The sequence below is a fragment of the Chelmon rostratus genome, chromosome 11 (genome assembly GCF_017976325.1).
Source record: "Chelmon rostratus isolate fCheRos1 chromosome 11, fCheRos1.pri, whole genome shotgun sequence".
NCBI classification, from domain to species: Eukaryota; Metazoa; Chordata; class Actinopteri; order Chaetodontiformes; family Chaetodontidae; genus Chelmon; species Chelmon rostratus.
Window position 1 is genome coordinate 16,994,901 of NC_055668.1, and position 26,311 is coordinate 17,021,211.

The window sequence follows — 26,311 nt, forward strand, 5'->3', positions numbered from 1 at the left end:
TTGGTTAGTTTTTGCCTATAGATGTTGCAAAAATAGGGATGAGTTGATGAAAAGAAGGGGCAGAGGCCTCAAATTTAGAGGATGGAAAGTGAAAATGGCATAAACTGGTGAAAGGCTCAGACTTCTGTTCACACCTCACTTCTTTAACTTGACGCAGAAGGCTGGAAACACAAAATCCCGTTGCCATCAACAGTATTCTGGTTGCTCGCTGCTCCCAAAGGTCAGTGAATCACACACACAAACACACACACATGTTTCCTCTCTGGCAGGAAGTTCCAGGCTGAGCGGGGGAGAGAGTTAATATCTGAGGTAAAAGGGCTATAAATAGGGAGCATTGTAGCCATGGCTGGCTGGCAAGCGCAGACACTGGAGAGAGGGAGACAGGAAAGGCCGCGTTACACAAATTTACAGCGCCCTGGACTGCACCACCACAATCACATGTGAGAAAACACTGGCTTGGTTTTCAAAGAAAGCTGTGTTTTACGCTGTCAGCGAAATCACTGCAACGATCCTTTGAGAACTTCACAGGAGGACCGAATAATGACATCACTTTTTCACCAGCCTTTCAAGGCGTAATCGTGTGTTTACGTCCAGCAGAGTGGGAAGCATGTTTGCATCTTAGCTTTGGAAGAATTTTTATTTTGATATGTTTGAGGCCTCTAAGCCTCCTCCTCTCCTGCTCTGGTTGAACTTGTGTGTATTTATATTTGGGGTGAAGATGCTATTTTGTAGGACAGATGGGTAGTTAAAAATAGTGAGTGAACATGACAAGAGCAGGAAAAGAGAGCAAATAAAAAGCAGAAGAAATGAAACAGGCAAACATAGATAACACATAAGAGTATAGTATAGTAACTTATGTAGTAGGTTCCCACAGAGACCACGTCAATTAATATGAACACCTGGTAATGCATGTATTATTTGCTTCTCCGCTGCTGTTATGTGCACACATGCAGTGGTTAGAGCTGTCAAAATGCATGTGGTTAAGTAAATATAAGAGAATATTAAAAAGAAATGCTTTATCTCAAATAATGTCAAATAATTTGGTGCTAATGAATGTATTTAGAAGTAGCCTATTAATGATGCATTCACCTCATCAATCATGACACCTCATGATAGTACAATAGCTGCTTTTCTAATAAAATCTACTGGTATTTATATTGATGTTGGTCATTCTGGTCCTGCTATAAGAAAACCATCAGGGAGTTTGTGTGGGAGTTTTACAAAGGATCAGAAATGACAGCTTAAGTATATGCCTGTGTATGAGAATAAACACTGTGTAAATGTAAAGCAAGAAAAATGAGCACAGAAACTTTATGAATAAATGAGCAATAATAAGAAGTGAGAAAATAAACAAAAGAATAAGAAAGTCAGTTGGAAAACAAAGTGATAATTACGTGAGAGGAGCTCTGAGGCTGGCATTGCTTCTTTGTTCAGGATTCATGAACTGGGGGACATTTTGCGATAGTCTTTCTGTCCAGGACATCTGCGTCTACATGTGTACTTGTAAGAGTGTGCACATGTTAGCAGACACCTATCGTAGTTAGACAGGTGGCCGGCAGTGTCACGTGTCACTGATTGACTAATGCTCCACTCAAAGGTGACGGAGTGCAACCCAACACTTTGTCACCATGGTACCCATGAATGCTGTGCCCTCCCCTCCACCTCTGCATCTCAGTGTGATTTACATCCTCATTATACACTGTAATGACTGGTTTTGTTATATGCTAGCCACCCAGGAGTACCTGGAAATCCCTGCAGTATGAGCTTTTTTTTTTTTTTTTTGACATTACCTAAGCAAGTCACACACGTTAAATCCACTGTTTGCTCTGATGCAGGAAAAGTCCACGTCTCTTGAGTTAAGCAGGAATCAGACATGAAATCCTGTAATCATCTAAAATCTCACGAGAATTACTCAGTTTGCTTCATGAGTTCAAAAACAATAAAGTTAATACGTTTATTTAATGGCGTGAATAAGATAAGTCATCTGTTTCTCCTCCAGCAGCCAATAACTTGGGCCAATAGAAATGCAATCCCACATAAACACTTGCAAACATTTGCTTGAGGGTGGTGTTATTTGGATGATATTTTCCATCAGCATCATAATGACTTTACTTATGATGCAAAATGTCTCTGCAGAGAGAGCAGCCGTTTCCTTGCAGCTGTCAGTTGGAGGAAGGAGAGAGTGAGATAGCGATGGGCAGGTGTCACCTTAACAGTACGTGTTGTTGACTTGACCGAGATAAACCCTGGAAAACCCAGAATTCTCGCTGTAACGCTCCTCGTAAATCTTGCTGTGTTTATGGGGAGCAGATGGCAACATTGTTTGGTGTTGATTTGCTCTGCGGCATTCACAGCAACTCATTCAAATCAAGTGTTTCTCAAAGGATTGATGCTGCCAGCCATCCCAAGTATTCTCCTATGGCAAGAAAAAGGAGTGCCATCGGACCACAGACTATCTGACAACACATACGCTGCCAAGCATTTATTCCATTTTGGAAATGTGTTGCCATGCCACCCAAACATTTCCCATTCTGCTTGTGGTGCAGCTACAGCAGTATGTGCAGAACATGAGAGGGAGGAAAGTGGGAGAAGGGCAGGTTTGGTGGAAGTCCACGTGCTGAGAAAGAGGAAACACATGCCCCCCCCCCCCCCTTTTTTTTTTTCTATGAATCCTTTTTCTTTTGTGAGCAAAGGGTAGTACACACAGGAGACTGGCTGTTGACTTGCTACATACACAGTGATGACTGAGTGCCAAACAATGGGCGACTGAAATAGACATGTTGTTGCAACGGCTGGTCCACATCCATCCATCACACCAGTCACATCTGGGTCGACTAGTGCTGCCTGGAGCCCTTCCTCCTGGTCCGAATCCAGAGTGGCTGCTTCTCATGAATCATGACCAAGCATCGGCCGTGCAGTCAGTGAATATCTGCAGAAAATAAAGAACAGTTCCTGTGGGAAAAACATAAAACAACGTTCAGAGCTGTTCTGTGACAAATATGGCATTAATCTGTCTGTCATTAATGATGAATACCTAATTGCCCTGACACGACAGCTTCATGTACCAAGTCAAATAACCCCTTCCATAAAATTGCAACACACATAGTTAAATCATGTAAAAGCAGAAGCAGATCTCTATCCCTGTCCTGTATGAAAGCCTTCACTTTAAATCTGGCTCCAGGTCGGTTGCCCTGTCAAGTTTAAATGTTTTCTGGCTCAAGCTTGCGATGACAGTGACCAAAGCGGAGAGGGTTGAGTCAGGACTCGAGTTGAAATCAGCGATTATTCAGGGGCGACTATCAGAAACAACTTCAGGATCGAGAAAACAGCCAGCACAGCTGCAGCCTGCATGCTTGCCTTTGACCCTGTGTCTAAAGGTGGTGGTGGGGGGTTGTCATTTCAGGAGTCTTGCCTGGTCATGGCTAATAGAGGCTGAATTGGTGCGACGACCACCTGGGGTGATAATGGATGTGAAGCGACCCCTGGTTTGACAACATCATTCGGTTGAACATGAATTGCTTGCATGCATTTGTAAGATAATACTTTAGTTTGTTATAACAGGTTCAAGCTTTAGCTGCCAGAAACGTGACGTCGGATGAACAAGAAAAGACACTGAAAAACTTCGTTAGTCGGTATTTGTCATATTTGTCATTATGAGACTCGATGACAGACACCAGGCTATTGTCAAAGATAAGACCTGACCAGAAACTTTCACCTTTGACCTTTACAACCTGCACCTGCTCCTTCAGGATACCTAAACTCTAAAGACAAAAACAAAATAAATCACAAATGTGTGCATATGGAAGGATGGGATGATGAGTATAAAGATCTGGCGGTGCAAAGTTTAATCTTGCAGGTGTTACACTTGCAAATGTGCAATCAACAGTTGCATATTTTCTGTAAACATGAGCTGCCTGATGCTTAACCCTCACAGTTTGTGTTGCCACATGCCTCAGAAAAAACAGCATTAACTGTTCTTATTCCTGCATACCATTTCACAATCCTTCTACTTCAGAGAGACTTCAGACAGAGCAGATGCAGCCGTCTCTCACTCATGGTTCATGGTACAAACACATGAGATAGATATGTCAGGGAAATGGGAAATCAGAAGAGATGTATCCACAGATTTTAGTGTCCATTGCACTCATGTTGGATCCCAGTGACCCTGCATAAAGTACTCTCATGATAAGAGTGCTTTAGGTCCATGCTCGCAAAGAGTACAATATGTGCACACTCTCAGCTTTCACATATGTCCTGTGTGTTAGACTCGGGCCTAGTCCATGATCGTGTAATATTGTTCTTGCTTTCATAATAATAATAATAATTTATTATTATCCAACTATCTAATACAGATATATGTCAATCTGTGTCTTCTCTCTTAGATCCGAGTAGCTACTTCAGCCAGAAAGTTGACATGGAAGTGGATCCGTTAAGTTCACTACAACAGCCACAGCTTCAGAGGCAAGAGACATATGTGGCCATCATTTTCAGGTGACACAGAAGCTGTGTTAGCGGTCGCTAGCACCAATATGTTGATTTAAAAGCTGTTTCGCTTGTCATAATTTTCTTGCTGCTATTTTTCATGAATGTGTTAACGTCCTCATTCTTAGTTAGTGCTGGAATGTTCGAGTGTCGTGCTGCCTCGGGATACGCTGGTCTCTGAATGAATGAATGAATTGAGTATTATGAGTTTCTGAGTATTTAGTGTCGCCCACTTTTTCAGGCCACAAGACTGCAGGGCCATGATATGTGGTCATCAAGTGGAAGTAAAGCAATGCGCCTCATGATCCTCCCAAATGATTAAGCTGTAGGCTACGTAGAGCTGACAACATATGAAATCAAGAAGCGTTTTGCAGCCACCCAGGAATAGCATCTACAAGTAAACAGGCTAACAAGCACTGAGCCTACTATTTGACTATGGTGCATGAACAAATTTGGTATTCTTCAGTGTACGAGCTGCAGTTTGGCCTGTGCAGGTAGTGACGGGGCCAGCAAGGATGGCATGAAAGCTGGTGTAAGCAGCAGCTGAGTCGAGTCAGGTTGAATCAAGTATTTGGGTTTGCTTGTTCCTGCTCAGTTTAGGAATCTGCTTATTTCCTGCTCCTAAAAACAGTGCAAAAAATGACACATTTGACACAAATATTAATACAGTGAATGTTAATTAATGCTAACACAGTGCCTCAAACAGATGTACTGTACCTGACTTGAAATGAACATGTGGCAGGCAAGCCGTGGACTACAGCTCTGTAGAGATGTGTTGATCAGAGTGGGAATAACAAGTCTGACATCCATCAGATCTGCGCTACCACCCTCCAGCTGGTCCTGTGGGTGCATACAGGAAAGGCGCCTGCCACGGTCACACATCTGTAAACACGCAGACGAGTAGGCAGCAGTCACTGATGTTATCACGACAGACATCAGCCGCAGGGCAGACAACAAATGTTCGTGGAAATGCTAATTAGGTTCAAAAGATGCCCCTGGGTGAAGTGGTTAGTAGGTCTGATCAACAAACACGGCAAGAGGACGCTTTATAATGATGTTTTAAGAAGAGATATTCCAAGTCTGATGTCCCAAGAATCAAATCCTACGCTAGCTCAAATCTATTTTAAAGGTGATTTGTACATTTTTTAATCATTGTCCAAACCTTCCTCAAGTCATTACTTTGAACTTTGAGTTCTTGTATTTAAGAATACTCATGAAATTACCTTGCAGGAAGTCCATGAATAGTCCCCACTTCTTTTAAAAGTCCTTGTATTTTTTTCCCATCAGTTCAAATGCTAATAGCAGTCCTGTTAGGCCTTGGTTAATAGATGGTTTTAGTGGATAAATACTGTTGAGAATACACTGTACCAATCAAAGGAAGGTCACAATTAATAATAGGAGAATCACATTGTACGTTTTGTAAAATCTGATCATGAATAAATACCAGCCACACACTTATTATGGAATATAATTATGTTTATTAGCTGAGAATGAAATTCCTGGAGGTAGCACTTTTTCAAACTACTGAAACTCATCTTGTAGAACTGATTTGCAACACTGCTCATAAGATTTCTGGCGTTATACTGTGATTCGAACCACCTCTCTCTTTTTCCCGTAACACAATTATAACAACTCCCATATTATATCCATCAAAGTGCTCATTAAGCAAACTGCAGCAGCATGATGAACGGATTCAGTGTGATAAATGTTTTCATTTTGTTTCCCAAAATCTGAAGGGAGGAGGAACAAACAGGATCTTGGACTGCCACCAAATCCTGTGGGAGAAGATATTCTTGATGCGGCTGGTTTCAGTGTTTCAGGTTCCCACCAAGTACTGACAGATTACTAATCTGTGTGAGCCAGTGTTGTTGCTTTGGTGTGGGTCTCTGTCAAGGATAGGCACAGATAGTCCTGTTTGATCTAGCTGGGAAGAGAGAAAATTAGAGTGCTTAGAAAATCCTTGGTAAAGCATCAGCAGCTTGCCATTATCTCTGTGAAAGAAGTACATCATGTGTCGTATTCATTTTACTTTTCTCAGCCGAGCGATGCCCTCAAGGCTAAAATGAATGGGGCCTTTAAAATCTGCTCTTCATAGAGAGGGAAAGGTTACACCTGTAGGCTCACTGTATGTGTACATTCATCTGCCCGCAGCCTTTTTTGTGTGGAAGGCTTTAACTTTCTTTATGAAGACCCGACTGTTGTCTGCCTTCTCATGTTTTCCCTTCCCTCACATCCTCTGTCTCAGTGTCCCACACAGAAACACAAGCTATGTCGACTATTGTGTGAAAGGGTGATTGACTGCAAACGCTTGGCATCTTTATGACGTACAATGTGCCATCGTAGAGATATGAGTAAAAGGGAAAGATAGAGGGGACAATAGAGCTCCATAAGCATGTTTCTGCCTACCTGCAGGTTTGCATGTCTGTGACAAAAGAGAGAGGCCTCCTCCCGTGTTTGCACAGTGTGTGCTTTCCAAGTGTGCCATGCTTCTGTACTGTTTGTGTGCATGTCTGCGTGTGCCTTTCAGCTATCAAACAATGCGGTTAGTCCCTGAGTCAGTCAGTGTCTGTGTATCATACAGTCAGTCAGTGGATGCGTTTCACGCCTGTCTGAGATTTGGACGTTTCCTCCCTTTCTGGCTCTTTTTATCACTCCTCCCTTCCCTCATACACTCATAATCAGCGAGATGAAGGGATGGAGGGAGTGTCGGAGGAGGGCGCAGAGATGGGGGGTCTCCTCTTCTTTTTGCCTCTGATCTGATCTCTCCTCTGCGGAGCACGTGGCAGTTCTTTCCCAAGGTTAGGGAGCAAAGTCCATTCTGAGGGGAGGAAGCCGAACTGTCACTGTTGCTCCAGTTTATCAGCTTCCCTCTTAAGATTTACAGCCGTATCGTGGTCTCCTCCTCTGCACGAGAATCCACAGGCTGCTGTGGAGTGTGAGGCTCACACACACACACACAGACATACGTGCACACATGCATGGGCAGTGAGATGCACGCATACCATAGGCACTCCATCATGTCGGCATACATGTGCACACTTCTATCTCTGAGAAAAGAGGAAACAGGGAGAGGACGAGTTGTGAAATATGGGGGAGAGTTGAATCAAAGACTGAACCAAGAATGCAGCAATGCAACACAAACAGCAGAAGATTTAAACAAGTTCTCCTTTGCAAATTTACAGTGTTTCAAGCCTGGCCGCGATATTTTTCACCGAGCCAAAGTGTGAGAAAGCCACAAAACATTTTTCAACCTTTGTCCTTCATCACAGGCTGGATGGTTTGTCAGCTGGGGTAAATACGAGTAAATTCAGCACAATGTAGTCTACAAAGGCCTTGTAAGGAGTTAGGGTTTGGAAAGCCCCATAGCATGCTATTCATTTTCCCTCCCCTGCGCTCGCCAGCCCACTCCACCCGGCTATTATGGCGGGGTTGCTCTCCAGGGACCCCCAACACAGACGCTAGTTTGGAAACCCCAAGCATGCCCGACCGCCTGCATTTCAGCGAGGAAAAAAGGGGAAGGAAAAGACGAAGAAAGGCAGAGAACAGCCTAGTTCCTGGCTGCATCTTCCTGACTCTGTGATTTCCATCCACTGTGAATGTAAACAAACAAAGACTTGAAAGAAGAAAGCATGGGGCAGAACGTAGAAAAAAAATTAAGGAGGAGGCGAAGGAGGAGGGAGGAAACCGTCAGCAGGCAAAACATATCTTGGCACTAGGCGTGAGATACAAGTCACCAGCTCATTTACTGGTACCACTGCCAGACACGGAGACAAAAAACACATGCAGGCAACAAAAGAGCTGGCTTCCAGACACACCGGCACACAGAGGAGTTTCTATGAAGTCTGTGACAAACTCTTGACACACTTCAATTTAAGTTTGCTGTACAACAGCTGCAGGACAAAGATTTCTGATTTGAGGATTTAAGTGACTCAGTGGTTCCAAACATGGGGGTTGGGACCCCCACGGAGGGTCACAAGTTAAATCTGAGGGGTCGTGAGACCATTAACAAAATAGTAACTTGGAAAAATCGCAAAAGTATTCTTACATTCGTACAATATTCAAATATTTGATGACGAGCCTTGTTTTGAGATTTAGCAAGCCAAAAAGGTGAGGAACCACTGATTTAATAAATAAATTAAAAGGATAACCCTTCAAGATACATTACTGCTAACCATTTTATTGATGAATGCATATTACTTCTCACCTTCTTGGTTGCTAATAATTTCATTTTCAGGAAACTCTATTGCATTTTATTTGAGATATGTACAGTTCAGATTAAATGCTTGATCGGGCCTTATATTTTAAAAGTGACATCATTAGTGCATCGTAACAGACTTCCATGGTGGTGCGTTTAATTTTTAATATTGAATTCAATATTGTCACAACATCATATTCAGACAGATAAGTTGGCAAACATGGATGCCATTAAAGGACAACTTCACGTTTTTTTCAGGTCTATCTTAGTTATTGATTGTTGTATTGATCTATGAAATTTCCTCTCATTTGGAAATAAAACTGCTGTAACTTTGGAAGAAATCCACTCATTTTAGCTTTAATTGAATTTAAGAATTAATTTGTTCACAATTACTTAAACTTACATTGCGGTTACTTTAAGAAACGATCACTTTCAGTGTCCATATGGGCATGTGAGCATTCTATTAAGATACAGCAGACTTGAAAAAAATGTGAACATATCCCTTAAATGGTTAACGGGTGATTGGAAGTTGATTGTTAAACCACTGGTTTCCAAGTGTCTGATTAAGAACTTTCTTATGAATATTTGCACACTTGAATGCACCAAGAAGGGAAAACGGTCCCTGCTTGCATTTGAACTGCCAGAGGATAAAAACATATGACAGAAAACATAAAGAAGACAACATTTTTGTGATGGTTTACAACACTCATTCGTTCAATTCAATGCTGGCATGAAAATAATACGTCCAATAATAATATTTGCCTGTGTGGTAGGAAATCAGTCTACAAACTTTAGCGTTATGCTGTGGGAAATATTAGCTGCAGTCATAAAGTATGGACATTTTAAAGCACTGGCTTTGTGCTTTAATCTTATGGACACTATATGTGCAGTAACTACAGCTTGTAGCCTGTAAACTTTGAATGTTTCAGTCATAATAAATGTCAAGGAATAATCATGAGGTGAACCAGGTAGCTATACTTGGATGTCCAATGACATCTGCTATACCAGTTATTCACGCTAATGTAAAATCGCACTGACGTCAGTGTGTGCGCTGTTAACAATAAAAGGTCTTGTCGGTTAATGACAGCTTATGACATCCATGCCCTGTGTTACGGCAAACTGTTACATAAGCTGCGCAGAACGAAATGGTACCATGTTAAAAGGCCTGCGTTCATGGGTGGACCTGTGCAGAGAACAGGATGTCAGGGACGGATTGATTGGGTGTCAAGAGAGTAGTAGGAAGGAGCTTTATGAGCATAGGCTCCAGTTTCTTTTTTCAGCATTAGTCACCATAAACTGTTTCTCTCTCTCTCTCCTTCTCTCTCGCTGTTTCTGCTTCTCCCTCATCATCGTAACTGCAGTGATAAAAAAAAAAGCTCTCAGCGTTGACTATGAGTAAAACCTCATGTGTAAAGTATCAGAGATGCCCAGACAAACTTTTTTTTAGCATCAAAGAGGACTTGTGTTTGTTTCAACAATTGGCTCACTTTTCACAGAAAATGTGCCATAATTGGGCCTTTACACTCTTCTCCACGATCCCAGACGTCCTGCTTGACCTCTGTTGGGTGAGATGATCAGATTTTGTTTTCCTGCTCTCTAATATCCTCCACTGGGGAAGAATGACATGCATTCACCAGTCTAAACCCATATGGAGCCATCTACAGCTCCGGGTAGACACAGAGACTTGAAAAGCTTCCTTGCAGAAAAAAGGGAGGTTTCATGTAAAGCAATATCCCTCTTTCCTTTCATTTTCTCCACTGCATTTTATCTTCCCCTGGCGCATACCATGGAAGCTATAGTGACATATCCAGCTGCCAAAACTGGCCACAAAGTGCTTTCAAATGTGTGTCATATGGCCTGTCTCTGCTTTGCTCTCCCCACGGGCTCACCACTTAAAAAACTACGGCTACAACGACATTAAGGCTGAACGCACTGGATGCTCAACAACAGCATTTTTGTTTAGACGGATTAATGCATAAACACAGCTGATCTGCTTACTGATTTTTACATATCTGTAATTTAGCTGTATCTAAATATTTACTCAAAGCTTCCTCCTATTCAGAAAATTTCATCTTCAGGACGTGGGGCAAAAATCCCTCCCATGCCCTCTCATTTTTTGGAGGTTAGCCAATCATTGAAAGAATAGCTGTGGCAGGTGATGTGTGTCTCAACTCTTTATTCATCTTTTTTTCCTTTAATGAAGAAGTGAAAACAACTTCAAATCTGCATTTATTTGCTTTTTTGGCTGCTTGGGGGCAGCAAAACAAGCTGTAAACAACAACAACAACATTGATAACTTATCACCTTTTAAAGCTGTTATGATGAACATGTTAGCACACAGTTGCCTAATTGCACATCTAGCAGACACGAGTCATGTTTCCAATGCTGACTCGCCTTTTAGGTCTGTTTTCATCTGCCACCAACTCCTTAGGAAAATAAGTGGCTCTTTAGCTGCTTTCTCATTATATATATAGGCATCTGAGCCAATGTAAAAATATTGATATTGATAAATGAAATTTGTTGGTTTCCTTATAGGCCTTCTGCTAACACTGCACTGCATATTTTGTTTGGAATCACCTGAACATCATCTCGTTACTGCCTAACGCCTGTTAGAACAGAGAGTGTCAGACAGTGAAAAGCATCCAGTGCTGACATCAGAATTGTGGGTTTGTGGAAGGGGGAGTGATCTGAGATGCAAAACAAACAGAACACTTCCTTCTTTTGTGCAATCCTGAAGGGAGGTTCCCTGCATACTGCTAACTTTTAACTGTCACTGGGCGATCAAAGATCTTATCTAAATCAATAAATCAATACAGTGCTTATAATGAGGAACTGAAAATAAACAGCATTGATCAGACCAGTGTTTCTGCTTTAAACATTTCAGACAGGCTCTGCCATCCCCATCCGATTGGTGTAAAGTGTCTGCCGTCCATCTGCCTGGCTGCATGCCTCCCTGGCCCCCTGCCCTTTTTTCCCCACTAATGTTCGTGTTCAATAAAAATCTACAGAGAAGTCTGTCTAAATCATGCACTCGAGTAACCTGTTTGACACATGCAAACATCGTAATTCTGTTAGACTAACCCAGTTAAGCTAATACTTGATCATGAGGAACCAAATTAAAATGCCTGCCTTTCCCTGATGGTTAAATAAGTTACTGGCTATTACAAATATGTGGTATCGCTCTCTCACTCCTGTCACTGGTGGCCTGTTCTGGGAATATTCTGGTCAGTTCATGTACTTTACATCTGATGATTGAGTGAGAAGTCTTGTGACCTCAGATCACTTTTAGCCTCTTTCATTGGTTGGCTACAAAAGTGAAGCTGTAGCTGCTCTTCCCTCTTCCCTCTTCATTTACCATTTGCACCTTAAAGTAGTTCTTTTTTTTTTTTTGCAAATGTCTGGAATATGTTTAGGAAAAGAGTTAATGTTAGAAAATAGAATGATTGATAATATCTCTTATAGCTGTCCTTTAAATATAAAACTACAGCCAGCAGCAGCTTAGCTTAGCTTAGCACAAAGACTGAAACAGGGGGAAACATGCCTACTTACCAACATGTCTAACTTGTTTGTTTAATCCATACAAAGTCAAAATTACAATTTACCATTTTATGAGGGGTTGTGTGACAGACTATTTCCTGCTTGGACCACTTCCAGGTGACTCCAGGAAGCTATTGCGTGCAGCCAAGATGTTGCCCAGCACATTACCCTCTGTAAATGGCTAAAATGTCAGTTTTATACTGTAGTTTTTGTGTGGAACAAACAAATGAGATGTTAATTAGTGAGATTTAGAGATGCTGGTAATTGGATTTTGTTATCTTGAGACTGCGAATAAACCAAATATGTCTTTACATGTACTGCATCTTTATACATGCACATGAATATGCGGTGCAAAAACAGGGTGATGTTTACCACAATTTCCAAGGGTTATCTGTAATGCAGGAAGTGCGTGTGTAATGAAGGAAGCCTAACTAAAAGATAAACACACCACACCTCGTACTGTCTTGTCTTGTCAGATCCTGTCTCACCCTGCCTGACTGCTGCTGCTGCTGCTGCCTCTAGGTCAACAGGAGTGGGAGCCGCATTCACCTGACTTTTTTAAATTAGGCTTAGCTTTTATTGTCCTGAAAGCATCAAATCTGCTGCAGCACTCCTCTGGCTATATCCATGTGCAAACTGCTAAGAAAACACATGAAGCTAGGTGTGTTCACAATTATCTCAGTTTACAGGGAACAGTTTGTCCTTGCGGGACAACGATGTTCTCACAGACACGCCTTAACCATACTCATACCTAAAAACACATCATATCAAGATTTCTCGAGGCGCATTTCCTTAATGAAACTATGTCAGTTTCACCTGTCGCTACCACAAGTATGCAAAAAAGGAGCATTAACACGAACACAAAGAGGCATTTTGAGACGCAGATAGAAAGTGAGCAAAGATGGAGTGTGTTGTGTTTACTTTATCAGCACGTTGCGGCATGGCCTGAACAAAAGGCCCCGTTTTTGCCACACAATACTCCTTGCAGGTTATTTCTGGTGCCCTGGCAGTGGAGAAGGATGAAAGGCCAGCCACAAAGGAAAGAATGTGGTTCCTGTTGCGGTCTTAGGGGGTCATAGGCGAGCAGATGTGGGGGTAGGGTGTCCGCCTTTTGACATTGGGTGGCCCCTGGTGTGTATGAGTCAAGGTCTGCTGTGGGAGGAGGGGAAAATGGGTGTTTATAGGCAAGAGCTTGAGGGGTCAAGGGGATGAGTTATGAGAACAAGACGATAAAAAGCATGCCACCTCGTTGTTGCACATCTAAGATTCGTTTCCATATGATACAGTGGAATCACTTTTTTATTAACGTACAAATATTGTCCATTAAGTAGTGGCTTATTAGCATGGATATTAGTAGCAAACTGGATCTTTATTAGTCATTATAAAGCACTTAGTAATGCCTTATTCTGGGGGGTAGGGTTATTAAGGGCTAGGGTTAGGTTATTAAGATTATAATTAATGAACGACTTCTTTACTTATTGTCAATAAGCGGTAATTAGGAGTTTATTAAGGGAAAACTCTTAGTTTGTGGCCTAGTACTTGAAGAATATGTTAATGCGGAATAAGGTATTAATTAGAGCTCTTTAATGACTAATAAAGAGCTGTGTGTGTGCACATGCTCCACTCTTGGCAGGCGCAAACAACTGCCATTGAGAAATGCTGCCACAGAATCTCGTTCTGCCACTGTCTGCTTGGCTGTCTGTGCTCACTATTACCGCAGGGCTGCCATTATCACCGAGACAACAAACAGCTGATGGCAGGACAGTACACAGGCAACTTTTCCTTTTTGATGACATAAAGGTGATCTGATACCTGCACGAGGAGTTGGATTGGACCGAAAAAGAAAACAGTTCAGACAGAATAAAGATTGTGGAAAAGTGTAGAGAGCATCACTCTAAATGGGCACGAACAAACCTCTTCTCTCAGGAAAGTGAGACAGACCTACGTGTTGAGTCTCTTAATGTTCAGTGATTACATGTATTGAAATATGACCTAGCATGTAAATGTGGAAAAACCTTTTGTGATGATGATGATGATGGCAGAGAGCAAAAACAACTCATTGATGATTTCCCTTTCTGGCTGTTTTTAACATTCCTCACGCTCCCTTTCTCCTACCATGTGGTTGCGTGTGTGCAGCCTAATTGGCAGAGTGGTCTGGGACCCTGTGCCTGCTTTTCTGTAAGGCTGGCACAACAATACAGGAAACCAGCACTTATCTGCAAGGGATGGGGAGGAGGACACGGCAAACAAGTCAAGAACTATGCAGGATTTTTCATAAAATGCATTCAAAGTCAGGTCATCTTTGTTCAATTATGAATCAAAAGGAATGAAAACATTATTTGCGCAGGAGAGGACAAACATGCGGGAGACTGAGAGCGAGGCAGCGGGATGACAGCGTAAGGCCCAGAGGATGTTTGGAGTTTACACTGACTCGGTTTACTGATTTGTGTACTTTCCTGGTGATGACATGCACGGGGCTGCGCTGATGTGTATCACCCAGACTACAGCTGAATCTAATGAGACGACGTGAACCACCAAACAATACAAGTTGACTGTATTTTCATATGTTTTTCTGCAATATAAAGCACTCAAACGTATCCACATGCATCACAGTAACATGTGCAGTCTGAAACGCTGTTGCTGTTGTAACTCTGTTAGCATGAATTTACACTATGTACATCATCATGGTGTAAAATTAGCTTTAGTGGTATTCTGTTCGGTGCTCAGAAATGTTGATTGTTGGCTCTTTCACGGCGCTGATATGGCTCTGGGTCAACAGTTCAACACACTCTAAAAGCATGAAATCAACTCTGCTGGTTTGTTAACATTAGTGTAACTCCTCTCCGTTGTGCACCACAGGGTCAGCCACAGGTGATGTTGAAAGATGATTAAGCAAGAATTAAGCAATCATTACTGACAAAGATTTATAGGCCATAACTAAAACTTGTTCTGCATGTAAGGCTGCATGTCAGCAAAAAGGTTTTGCAAGTTTATTCCCAGCCATGCCTGCTGTTAATGTGATGCTAACCCATAGTTGTGGGTACCACTGAAAAATAAAGACACTGTATCGAACTGGCTGTCTCAAACAAACTGGCTTGTTCAACACTCCCTTCTCAGAAAAGCTCGGCAAATCTGAACTCCATGCGAGCTCCTCTGAGATAAGAAAACCTGTTGAATTGCCTTGTCTTGTGCAACTTTTTTGTAGATGAGTCTGGGAACCATCCACAGACAGACGGATCCTCTTGGTGTCACTCTGAACAATGAAATGTAGAACTGTTAATGGGAAAAACAGGTTTTTACAAAAATCCATGCAGATTTTTTTGGACTTCAGCTCTGCATATGGCTGTCTGTTTAACCATTCATCCAGTCCTTAGTCAAGTCAATTTTATTTATACATTATATACAGTCCAATATGAGAAACTGCAAGGTCCCAGAACGGCTGATGGTCTAACACAGAGTGAAAAGACAGGAAGATGGGAATGAGAGAGAGAGAGAGCCAGCAGGGCCCACATGTTCCTTCAGGGTCTCTCTGCCTCTTTAAATCATGTCCACAAAATATACTGGAGCAATAAGACCCACCCCAAACCAAACTGTCCCCTCACATTCACATTTGAACAAAGGCTTTAATTCAGACTGACAAAGAGGCTGAGGTCAGTTCATCCTAAAGCCCCCTGAGCATCAGGTAATCTGATACAGAATGCAAATTTCTCTACTTAAAGAACTCCCCAATAATGCCTCAAGATTTACTTTCACTGGGTAGAGTGGTTATACCATTTACTTGAAGGGCTGTATAGTGATACTAATATGAGCGGATCTGCATGTAAGGAGAGTAAATCCGAATAAGCAGGTTACTTTTCAGTTCCTGACTTTGTAAAAAAATATCAGCTAATCAGCTGGTCTGCCCCCGCAGGGTTTGTATACACACTGGAGGCAATTGAGAGAACAGAGCATAAACAGGTTTGGGTAAGGCAACACATAACTATTCATGCAGCGAACCAAAGCTTTTGCATCTGGCCTTGAACAAATAACAAACACATTACAAACTGCACTCAAGTGTTAACATACACAGAAACTCAATATATTTATAGATAATGTAACACCCCCTTCCTGAAATGCCTTCTATTACACTGTGCTCCAGTAAAAAGCCATCTAGATGCCTATCTGGCAGAAGGACAGGAAATTTGAGAAGCCATAACCAAACCTATAAACCAAGCGATGATTATTCAACACCCCGGCCCCTGAGAGACAGCTGTCAGGGATACGTACGCTCCCCTTGGCTTTGAACCTGAGCAGAGCCTTCGCAGAAGGAGATAGATGGAGCTGGATGGCGAGCCACATGGCTCTGACTTTAGCATGGCAGCTATGTGTGTATGTGAGAGTGTGTGTCCCTGTGCACGGACCTTAGACATCAACAACGTGGTCCACAGTCCTTCATCTACCAGCTGAAATGCTGCAGAATAACAGCACTAATGTTTAGCAAACAGTGGTGACAGGGTGTGCATGCGTGTGTATGTTTGATATCCCTCATCCTGACCTTTCTGTCAGGGTCTCATCTTCTAATAGTTTTTGTCAGGGCCACTTATCATTTCACAGACTGTTGCACAATACCTTTCATTGGCTCCATTGGAACAAACTATGCTGCCAATGACGCCCATACTTAATAAAGGCATCCAGCAGCACACGCGCACACACACACACACACACACACACACACACACACACACACACACACACACACACACACAGAATATGCGCGCCACCACATGTTTTAGCAATATTTGGGCTTGGAGGGTTTTATGACCGTGAGTAAAACTGAGCATGTAAAGGCTAAATCTAGTGACCAAAATAATAAATCCTATCATAAAAAAAAGAATGTAATTGTGGGAAAAGACTGCAGCCAACACACTCTGCAGCACCTCATTACGGTGCAGAGCCAGCAGATGGCACCATTTTACTTTAATATGTGCAGATGTGATGAGTTCAGTCAGTTCGGTCCAGAAATCTCATATAAATACTCATTAACCGCAAAAAAACGTGTTATTCTGTGCAGAGACTATGACTGTATTTTCTGACATTTTTCCCCAGCAGTTTTTAAGTAAATGAGAGTTTTTGTGTTGTTCCAAAAAAACGTTATTATGTGGCTTTTTGCTGCACAAGCCTGACCATTTAAATGAATTAACCTTGTATTATTTATCAGTTAAATAATTCTGTGACTTATTAATAACGAAACACATGCAGAGCTCCAGAGGAACTGCTTTAAGGATTGTGCAGGATGAGCTCTCTGAGGTCACTGCTCCCCCTTCTGACGCAGAAAAGATCACAAACAGTGGCTCAGTCCACTGTGTGAAAAGCCAATGATGTGATGCAGATAATGTACTTATTTTTCAAGGAAACACATTGCAATAATGGGATAAAAACAGGAAGAAATTTCATGTGAGATTTTAGCGTATTTGAAACATGAAGAACATCAAAATCACTGTGGATTCACAGGAAAACACTGAAGTCTGACGGATACAAATCTTTTCCAGCATTATTGTCCAGGTGCATGTTTTGTTATAATGATGGAGAGCAGCAACAAGTTTTAATCTGTACAACAACACTGCTGATGGCCTTGAGAAGATGTTGATAAAACAGGGTTTCTGCTCACTTAAAGCAATTTACATGATGTGACATGATGCACTCTTAAGGTGCAAATCACTGATCATCTAATACAAGAATGGCATAGTGGCTGCATAATCTTTGAGTCCCATCATTCATCCACTGATATAGGTCCTCACTGACCTCTCATAGTATCTAGCCACACAGATGGGTTTGGTTTGTTTGCTCAGGTTTTGAGATATCTGTCTTGGAGTTTCCCTGCAGCCCAGTTCAATTAATTTTTAAAACATAATAGTCAATGCTGCGAGCACAACTGACAAAATTCAACATTCACCTTCACTGTATTGAGCTGCTGGCAGAAATCTCAGAATTGGATACATCAAACCAACACTATCTGCATGGATGCAATTAGAGTCAGAGGAGTGCATGTTTTTATTTTATTTTTTTTAAATTTTAACGTATCTGGACTCAGTTGTCCTTTGTGGTCCTCGTGTGCATGTTCATAAATGTCTTACATGTTTTTCACACGACACTGATTTTAATGGGGTTTGGATGAAGTCCATGAGACATCATACCACATGTGTTCAAAAGCACGATTCAGGATTCTGTTATGTTGCGTTCACTGGGACTAACTGGATCGAGCAGGAATTCAATTAGCTTTTTTCTACGCAAGCCAAAATATAATTGTTCCCTGAGACACAATTGGTGGGAGTCAATTTACCCGTACTGATTCAACGTTTTTAATTAAGGGCATGGCCTATAATTGATCAATAACTTAATGTCTGCCCTAAACGTATTAATAGTGGAGTGAGGATGGGAGTAAAAGGGAGCTAACCCCCCGAGAGTGCTCTCTGTGTCCCAGAGGTCTTATCATTTGCCCTCCTTGTCCCTTATATTGCCCTATTTGGTGCTGACTGTCAGACAGCCAGATAGATAGAGGTCTAATAGAGAGGCCCGCTGTTAAGTGATTGAGCTGTAAATACAGATTGACCTGAACTAAGACTCTCATCATCTGTAAACTCATTCAACACTCTGCGTCCTCTCCCTTGATGTCTGGGAGAGTCAGAATCATTTCCATCACTGAGCAGGATCTCTGATCCTGAGATAGAGAGAGGAAAGAGCCACACAGCTCGAAGTAGAGAGAGAGAGAGAGAGTGTGTGTGTGTGTGTATACAGTAAATGTGTATGCGAGAGGGTGCTGAAGCGTCAAACGACAGCCCCGAGATGATCTTTCCATCAGCCCCACAGAGAGCGGAGATTGTCCCAGACAGGATTTATGGAAATGGCTGTAAAACGCGAAGACTTCAGTAATGGGATATGTCGATAAAAACCACAGCGGCACAATCTACAGCAGTTTACTGAGGAGATGAGTGGCCCGGCTGTTAGACAAGTCAAATCTAATTTTTCCAATAAAGCCCTGCGAGTCAACAACCTTAAAGGTTCCATAAATCACGATATAGGACAGATTCATCAAGGCCGTATTTATTGTTATGGCAGAGCACCACTGCAGCATTAATCCTATCACTACGTGTGCTCTAATGGCAAAATTTGCCATTTTCCTCATTTCCGCTATCACTTCACATCAAGTTATTCTTCATTAATTATTCAAGACTTCAGCATTCATACAAGTTTTAATATTGGGACATTGTCACAGTTATTTTTATCTCAATGAAGTTATGACGATGAAAAGACAAACTAAAGTCTTAATGAAGGTGGGACTAGTTTTCTTTGGAATTATTGTTTTTTTAGGGGTGATAAGACAGTATCCCACAGGAAAATGATTTAGCATTTAAACAGTGATAATCACTTGTATTGTTTTTGTATTTTCAATGTTATGTTTCAGAAAAATGAGGATAACATACGATAAGATAAGATACGATAAGATAAGATAAGATAAGATAAGATAAGATAAGATAAGATAAGATAAGATAAGATATTTATTTTTAATCCCCAGCCAGGGAAATGTATTTTTATTACAGCAGCAGGTAATGGCAGTTGGAAAAATAAAAAATAAAATTTTCTTTATACACACACACACACACACACACACACACACACACACACACACACACTTTTATGCTACATCGGATCAGAAATATACTATAACAATTTTTCTGATCCCTCTGTGATTGGCTCTTCTGAGCTGATCAGATCAGTCATACACACAAAGACACATACAGTGACTTTTTCTTGTTGTTTTATCCTCTTTTCTACACTGTGACTGTGGAATCGATCAGGCTAAAGTGCTGGCAGTTGATTTGAATTTCAGGGAATGTCTCGGCATATCTTATTAAGAGCAGTTAATGACCCCCAGCCCCTGGGCAGATGATCCCCAGTTCAACCTGCCAGAATTATTGGTGATTCATTGGAGGTAATTTTGAGGATTTAGTGAAGAATTCTTAATGTGCATTGACTTCTGAAAATTACTAAACTCTAACCTCTTTTGGTGGCTCGATAGAATTTCAGCATTTCTGGATTTAAACTAAATTTAATCAGACCTGTATGAGCTACAGCGACTCTTTAAGTCATTCCATATAAAAATGTACAGCTTGTCAGAGTTAAAAAATACTCTACTGAGAGAGATGACAGATATCATAATTGGATGAGAAGCTGGAAATGGGCATCATAGCAGCGGTGAAACTGCTATGAACTGTATTTATCTAAAAGACACGACAATGCCATTTTAACTCAGAAAAAAACCCTGTTTCTTCTTCTGCACCACAGTCGTTCCTTTAACGGGCTGGATGCTCCACATGAGCGGTGATGCCTGCAGAGCCAGACAGGCAGGACGGACACCTTATGAAAGCCAGCGGCTCCTCCCCCTGGGGGATGGAGAGGACCCACACCGTTTTACTAGCACAGAAGGGCAATAAGTGCTAAAGGAAAACAATTATACCCCAATCATTTCCGATTCTTTGGCAGTCATGGGCTGAACCAGTCTGAGGATGAAGGTTACAGGGCCAGCAGAGGGCAACTATCAGCACTGACCAAAGTGTTCATGAGGTGTTATACTTGCAAACTGAACTTACAAACATAAATTTCAGGCACTAATAGAGATCGTGATGCTTAAAATAATAATAATGATTAATAGGGATCACCTTTAACTGCTGTCCACATGTGTCGGTGCTTTTATAAAAATTTATACATTCTAATTCCAATAAGTTTATAAAGAGCATGTTGGCTTTCTGTTTATTGCACAGGGTTAAGGTCTAACACAGCTGAGCTGTCACCTGAACATATTTAAGTCTTTATTTGAGTCAGTGGTCCTGCTCAGTGTCAGGAGTGAAGCTGCTCTGGGGAAGCTTGAGCCTGGATCAACAGTAATCCTCCTCCCATGGAGGTCACAGTCTAGTTATAGGAGGCAAAGGTCCCCTGCACTGTTTTCAGCCCAACTTCCATTAGCAATCTGTTAGCTGCAGTCCATTGAGAGGGGGGACTGGAGCACAAGCTCCTGGGAGCACACAAACATACAAACACACACACACACACACACACACACACACACACACACACACACACACACACACACACACACACACACACACACACACACACACGCTCACGGCACAGACCTTGTTTGATGAAAAAGAACAATTAAGGGAGAAATGAGGGAGAATCATCTGGGGAAATGGCTGATGAAGACTTTATTGATTAGAGCAGCTCCACTGGTCCAGCTCTCAATGTAGCAATTACCATCAGCCAGTGGGGGCCTCGTGGTGCAGGGTCCCATTTGAAGACCACGACATGAAAGACAGGAACTGGGAAGCTTTTTTGGACTATATCTGACAGAGGAAGCAGGAACATTAGCCTGTGTCAGATTTTATACCGAAATGAATGGAGGCAAGATATACTGATGATGATGCATGCACCTCCAGCTCAGAGGGACTCCAGGTTGACTCCTGGTCTGGTGGATGGTGGATAGTGTACGTTTTTACTGTGTAAGATCTGTTGTTTGTTCACTGATGCATCTTATTTCCATTACCACATTTACCCAAACCCCTATCCTTGTATATGTGACACACATGCAGCAGAGCAGGCTGGGATCTGCATATGACAGTGCAGAATAAAGAGGCGTATTCCTCTTTCTGTCTCATACATACAAACACCAATGACTAATTCAAATCCCTTGTGAATAAAGCAATAAAGTCTAATGGGGGCACATCTGAGTCAACATGCCCACACACCTACCGTGGAGGCCCGGCTGGTGATTCGTTTGTTTGCTCAGCTAAGACAGCTTGGTATTTGTATTTAAATCAGACTGTTAGACGCTGTTAGGCAATTGATGTGTAAGTTGACTTATTGATGCAGTTGTTCAGACTGCAGGCGCTCACAGTCTGGGTGGGTGGCTTGACATGCCGTACGGTGATAAATTGCATGCAGTTTAAATGTGACCGTTGCATGCAGACAAGACAGGACGTAGTCTGAGTCTCTTTATGAGAGGGAATGGGTTGCATCTCATTGCGTCACATGATATAGTCATCATGCACTGAAAAGCAAGAGGTGAGATACCAAGTTCAAAGGTCAGATGAGGTGACCTTGGGAGAACCTTCATCTAATTAGAAGTGAAGGGCCAAGATACAATCTGAAATGGGACCTGCTGCTCTGGGAACAGCATGGGGGTGTTAATATTAGACTGACCCAAATATAAGGAGGTAAATTAAGATTAAGAGATAAACCGAAATAACACATAAAAACACAAAATGTGATAAAACTAGAAGAGAAATAGTAAATATAAGGGCCATTGTTAAATATTTGAAAGAGGAAATTGCAATTATTAAGTAGTCTATTTTACATGTGCATCATAAAATACAGCCTCAGTTATGGCTGTATCCTATAAAATATGAAGTATATTGTAACTGGATAAAAACACCAAACATATCTTAACAAAAAAGAAAAAAAAAATTAAAAATCTTAAATTGCAAGAGATGTTGCTCATTGGTAAAAGCAGCACCTCTGTTGGAAAAAAGACACCAGTCCTCCCCAGTAACATCGCCCATTGCAGAGCCACTGTGCTCTCGTTCTGCAGATCACCACAGACCCACACTTTCACAACCTCGTGGACTATTTGGCAAGGGCACAGAAACAAAAAAGAGATAATGGTCAATGGAGAAATATAAAGGGACAAACACAATCTGTTTCTGCACTAGATGGAGATGAATGGGGCATAATCCATTGCCTTCCATCACACCTACCCAGCCTGCACCATGGCTGCTCCCCGCTTAACCGCAATGATGATTAATCCTACACCCACTATTTATATTTCCTAATTGTAATTAGCACAAATTATCAATTACGGTTAGTGCCTAATTGCCCTTCATAAAGACAGCTCCCCAGGTTTAAACGGGTCCATTTAAATAATGTAACTAATAGCTCTTGCCTTTACGTTGCGGATACATCTTCATTGTTCCACGCGTGAACCGTGATGGTTGCTCGTAATTTAACAGGGCAATCGAGAGAAGGAGTGCAGGTGGCACTGCGGGACTAATTATTGTTAATGAATTATGATGTGACCTTCTCAGAACAATGGCTAATCAATGCTCACGTTGAGTGACAGTGCGCTCTGTGCAGATGCCAGGGACCACAGAGCCATTACTGGCAGGGCCTCAGCCCTGTGGAAACAGGCAGCCGCAGCAGTTTTCCCCTTGGTCTCTCACAATATGTACATTCTCCTTTGCTCACAACAACACTCACCTCCCTGTGGCCGCTACTGAATTTTTTGTGGGGAGGGGACAGGCCAGCCAAAATGTCTGTGTAGCCTAATTTACAGACAGAACAATCTGAAGGTCTTGCCGGGTTATTAGGCCAAGATAGCTTAGCTAAGCACCCCCTGCTTGTGCTCAGGGGAGACAAAATGCTGCCGTGTCACCTGAATGTTTTGTAGTCTCTCACAGTTCGTATTAAATGGTCATTATTATTTAACTTTCACTTCGATGCTCTTTTCTGTTTAAAATAAGTGAGCCCGAGCTTAAGTAATGGAGAAGAGATCAAATGCTCTGATCCTTGGGCCATCACCCACAGCTATCTCACAACTGAGGATCATGATTTTTATTGATTTCTGAATCATGTATACCTGCAAAACCATGTGAATGCCTGAGGAAACAAATGCATGTCGTGTGTGTCATTGATGAGACAGGATGCAGAACAAATCAAAGAAAAAACAACAACAACATGACTTGAGCTTTGCAGTCTCTTTTCTAGTCTTATAACTGTGCATTAAAATTAGACTGACATTTTTAAGGAGCATCATTGTGTTTTTTTTTAACAGTAAAACTGTCATTTCAAGCATTAATGTACAGACGTGTACATCCAGATATAAGGAGGGATTAGAGAAGGCAAATTAGGCTTAATGGAATGCAATAAACTTTGAACCAAACTTCTCCGGTCAGTATGTGGTATAAAGTTTGAGCGCTTTGCTGACATGACCACACTGTGCTAGTTGTTAGCTGACAAGATCAGCGTTTGAACTGACCTTTACCTTGTTGTGACAGGGGCGCAGTATGACTGACAATGCCCCTCAGCATAATTTACCCCCACCCCACATCGCCCTCCATCTCCTCTGTGATGCAGTTGACCCCTTTACAAATCACCCCCAACTTTACACATCTGCTGCCTGTCAGCATCTGCCAGGCGCACTCACCCGTCCCGCCCATAATGAAAAACTCTCATTACTCGCCTCCACCCAACAGGTATACAGGCCGTTAGGACAATTACTGGGCAATGCCACTGACCTTGTTGTCAGAGAGAGTCAAACAAACACAGAGGTCTAACTGAAAGGAGGCCTGGCAGCAAAAACCCGTAGGCATGCAGTGCAGACAGGAGACTTGGCAAACGGAGGGACGCTTTTCGCCTGTTAGGGAAGAGTGTACTGTATTGATCTACAGTTACACTGGCACACTTCAATGCAAACTGCCTCTGAGTGCAGATAAAGTAGAAGCCTGGATAGTAGCACAAAAGTAGTGTCACATATTAGACACAGCATTCAAATGACCAAACTGGAGGTTTTCAGTGTATTACTGCTGACAGTTCTGCAAACAATACTGCAAGTTATGGAGTTGATTTCATGTCACAGTGTGAAACTCAACTTGCAGAGACTACAGTTGTGAGATTTGCATCAGTTATCATTTGCTAGTGTTTTGTCAAAGGTACATTGATCCCTGATTTGTAAGTCAGCTGCTGAAAACAAGCCGTTTTGCATTAACTGCAGATTATAAATAGTAAGCAAACACGGACGCTGTGAGGTTGATGCTGATTTGGTGGTGTTGACTCTCTGGTTAAAGCATAAAAAATAAAACGAATTAAAGTGACTTGTTTGCAATGTGAAGTCAAGCAAGTTGTAGGTCTCTGCAAGCTGATACTCATCACACTGAAATGAATGGAGACAGACTAGAAAAAGAAAGTCAGTCTACTTTAGCATGCAGGAATGGAAAGTGTGCAGTTATCGGCCAAAACATGCAAAACCACTAGTTTGTTCCTCAGTGATGTTTCTGTATCTTAGAAACCACCACAACTGCAGTGTTTAGGAATCTGACACAGAGGATCTAACAGCCTCTCTTAATGTTTCACCAGACACTTGCTGATCCTTTGTGTGAGTCCTGCTTTACAGGAGAGTTGGGGAGACAGTGGAAGGACTTCAGAGAAAACAATAGACACTACAGTCTGCGAGTAGAACTGTAGCTCATAATGCTGCTCCTGCCATTAGACAAATTATCTGACGTTTAGCAGACTGGGGGCAGCCTCCCCGTGAAGTGATGACTTTATTGACCCTGGAGGGGGGTCTTGGATGGAAGTGTGTCTCTTTGGCTCCCTGCGGTGTCTGACAGGGAGCACTCCTCCTCTCTGAAGTCTTGTTCTGGCCCGTGCAGACTCCGAGCTGAGCCAGCTGCCGTTCCCGCTCTCTGAAGTCTACCTGAGGGCCTCTTTGTCCTCGGGGCTCGTCCCTTTGTCCCGCTGACTCACACAAACAGATGTCCAGCCACTGGGCTTTCTCGTAGGAAGTTGTAAACCTCCAGCGTGCAGTAGGCTCTATTCATATGGAGGGACTACAGTAATGGCCGAGCAAGTGGCATAGACATGCAAATGCTGACACGCAGACACCCTGTAGGGGCGGCTTTAACAAATGTTTGACTATGGAGCTACTGCAGACCATGCCAGTCCACCAGACTATGACTGGGTAGCAATGAAACCTCCATGTAGCAGAGTAATCACCCTGAACTGTATAAGTAACACAGGAAATTGTGTAGGGAGGCCTTTAACAGTGTGTAAACATGGTCCCCCATGTCACTAACACCAGACAGAATTACAAACAGAGAAATGGCCCTTCTGTCCGTCTCATCCACACACAATGTAGACCTCACAGGCTTACATGGTAAAATATGTAAATGCATTAACATGTGTCACAAAACAGAAACAAACCAATCACCGAAAAAAAAAACAAAAAAAACCCCACAGCCATCATGAGAAAAAAGTGCATTTTACCACCTATCTGTACCTACTATAATT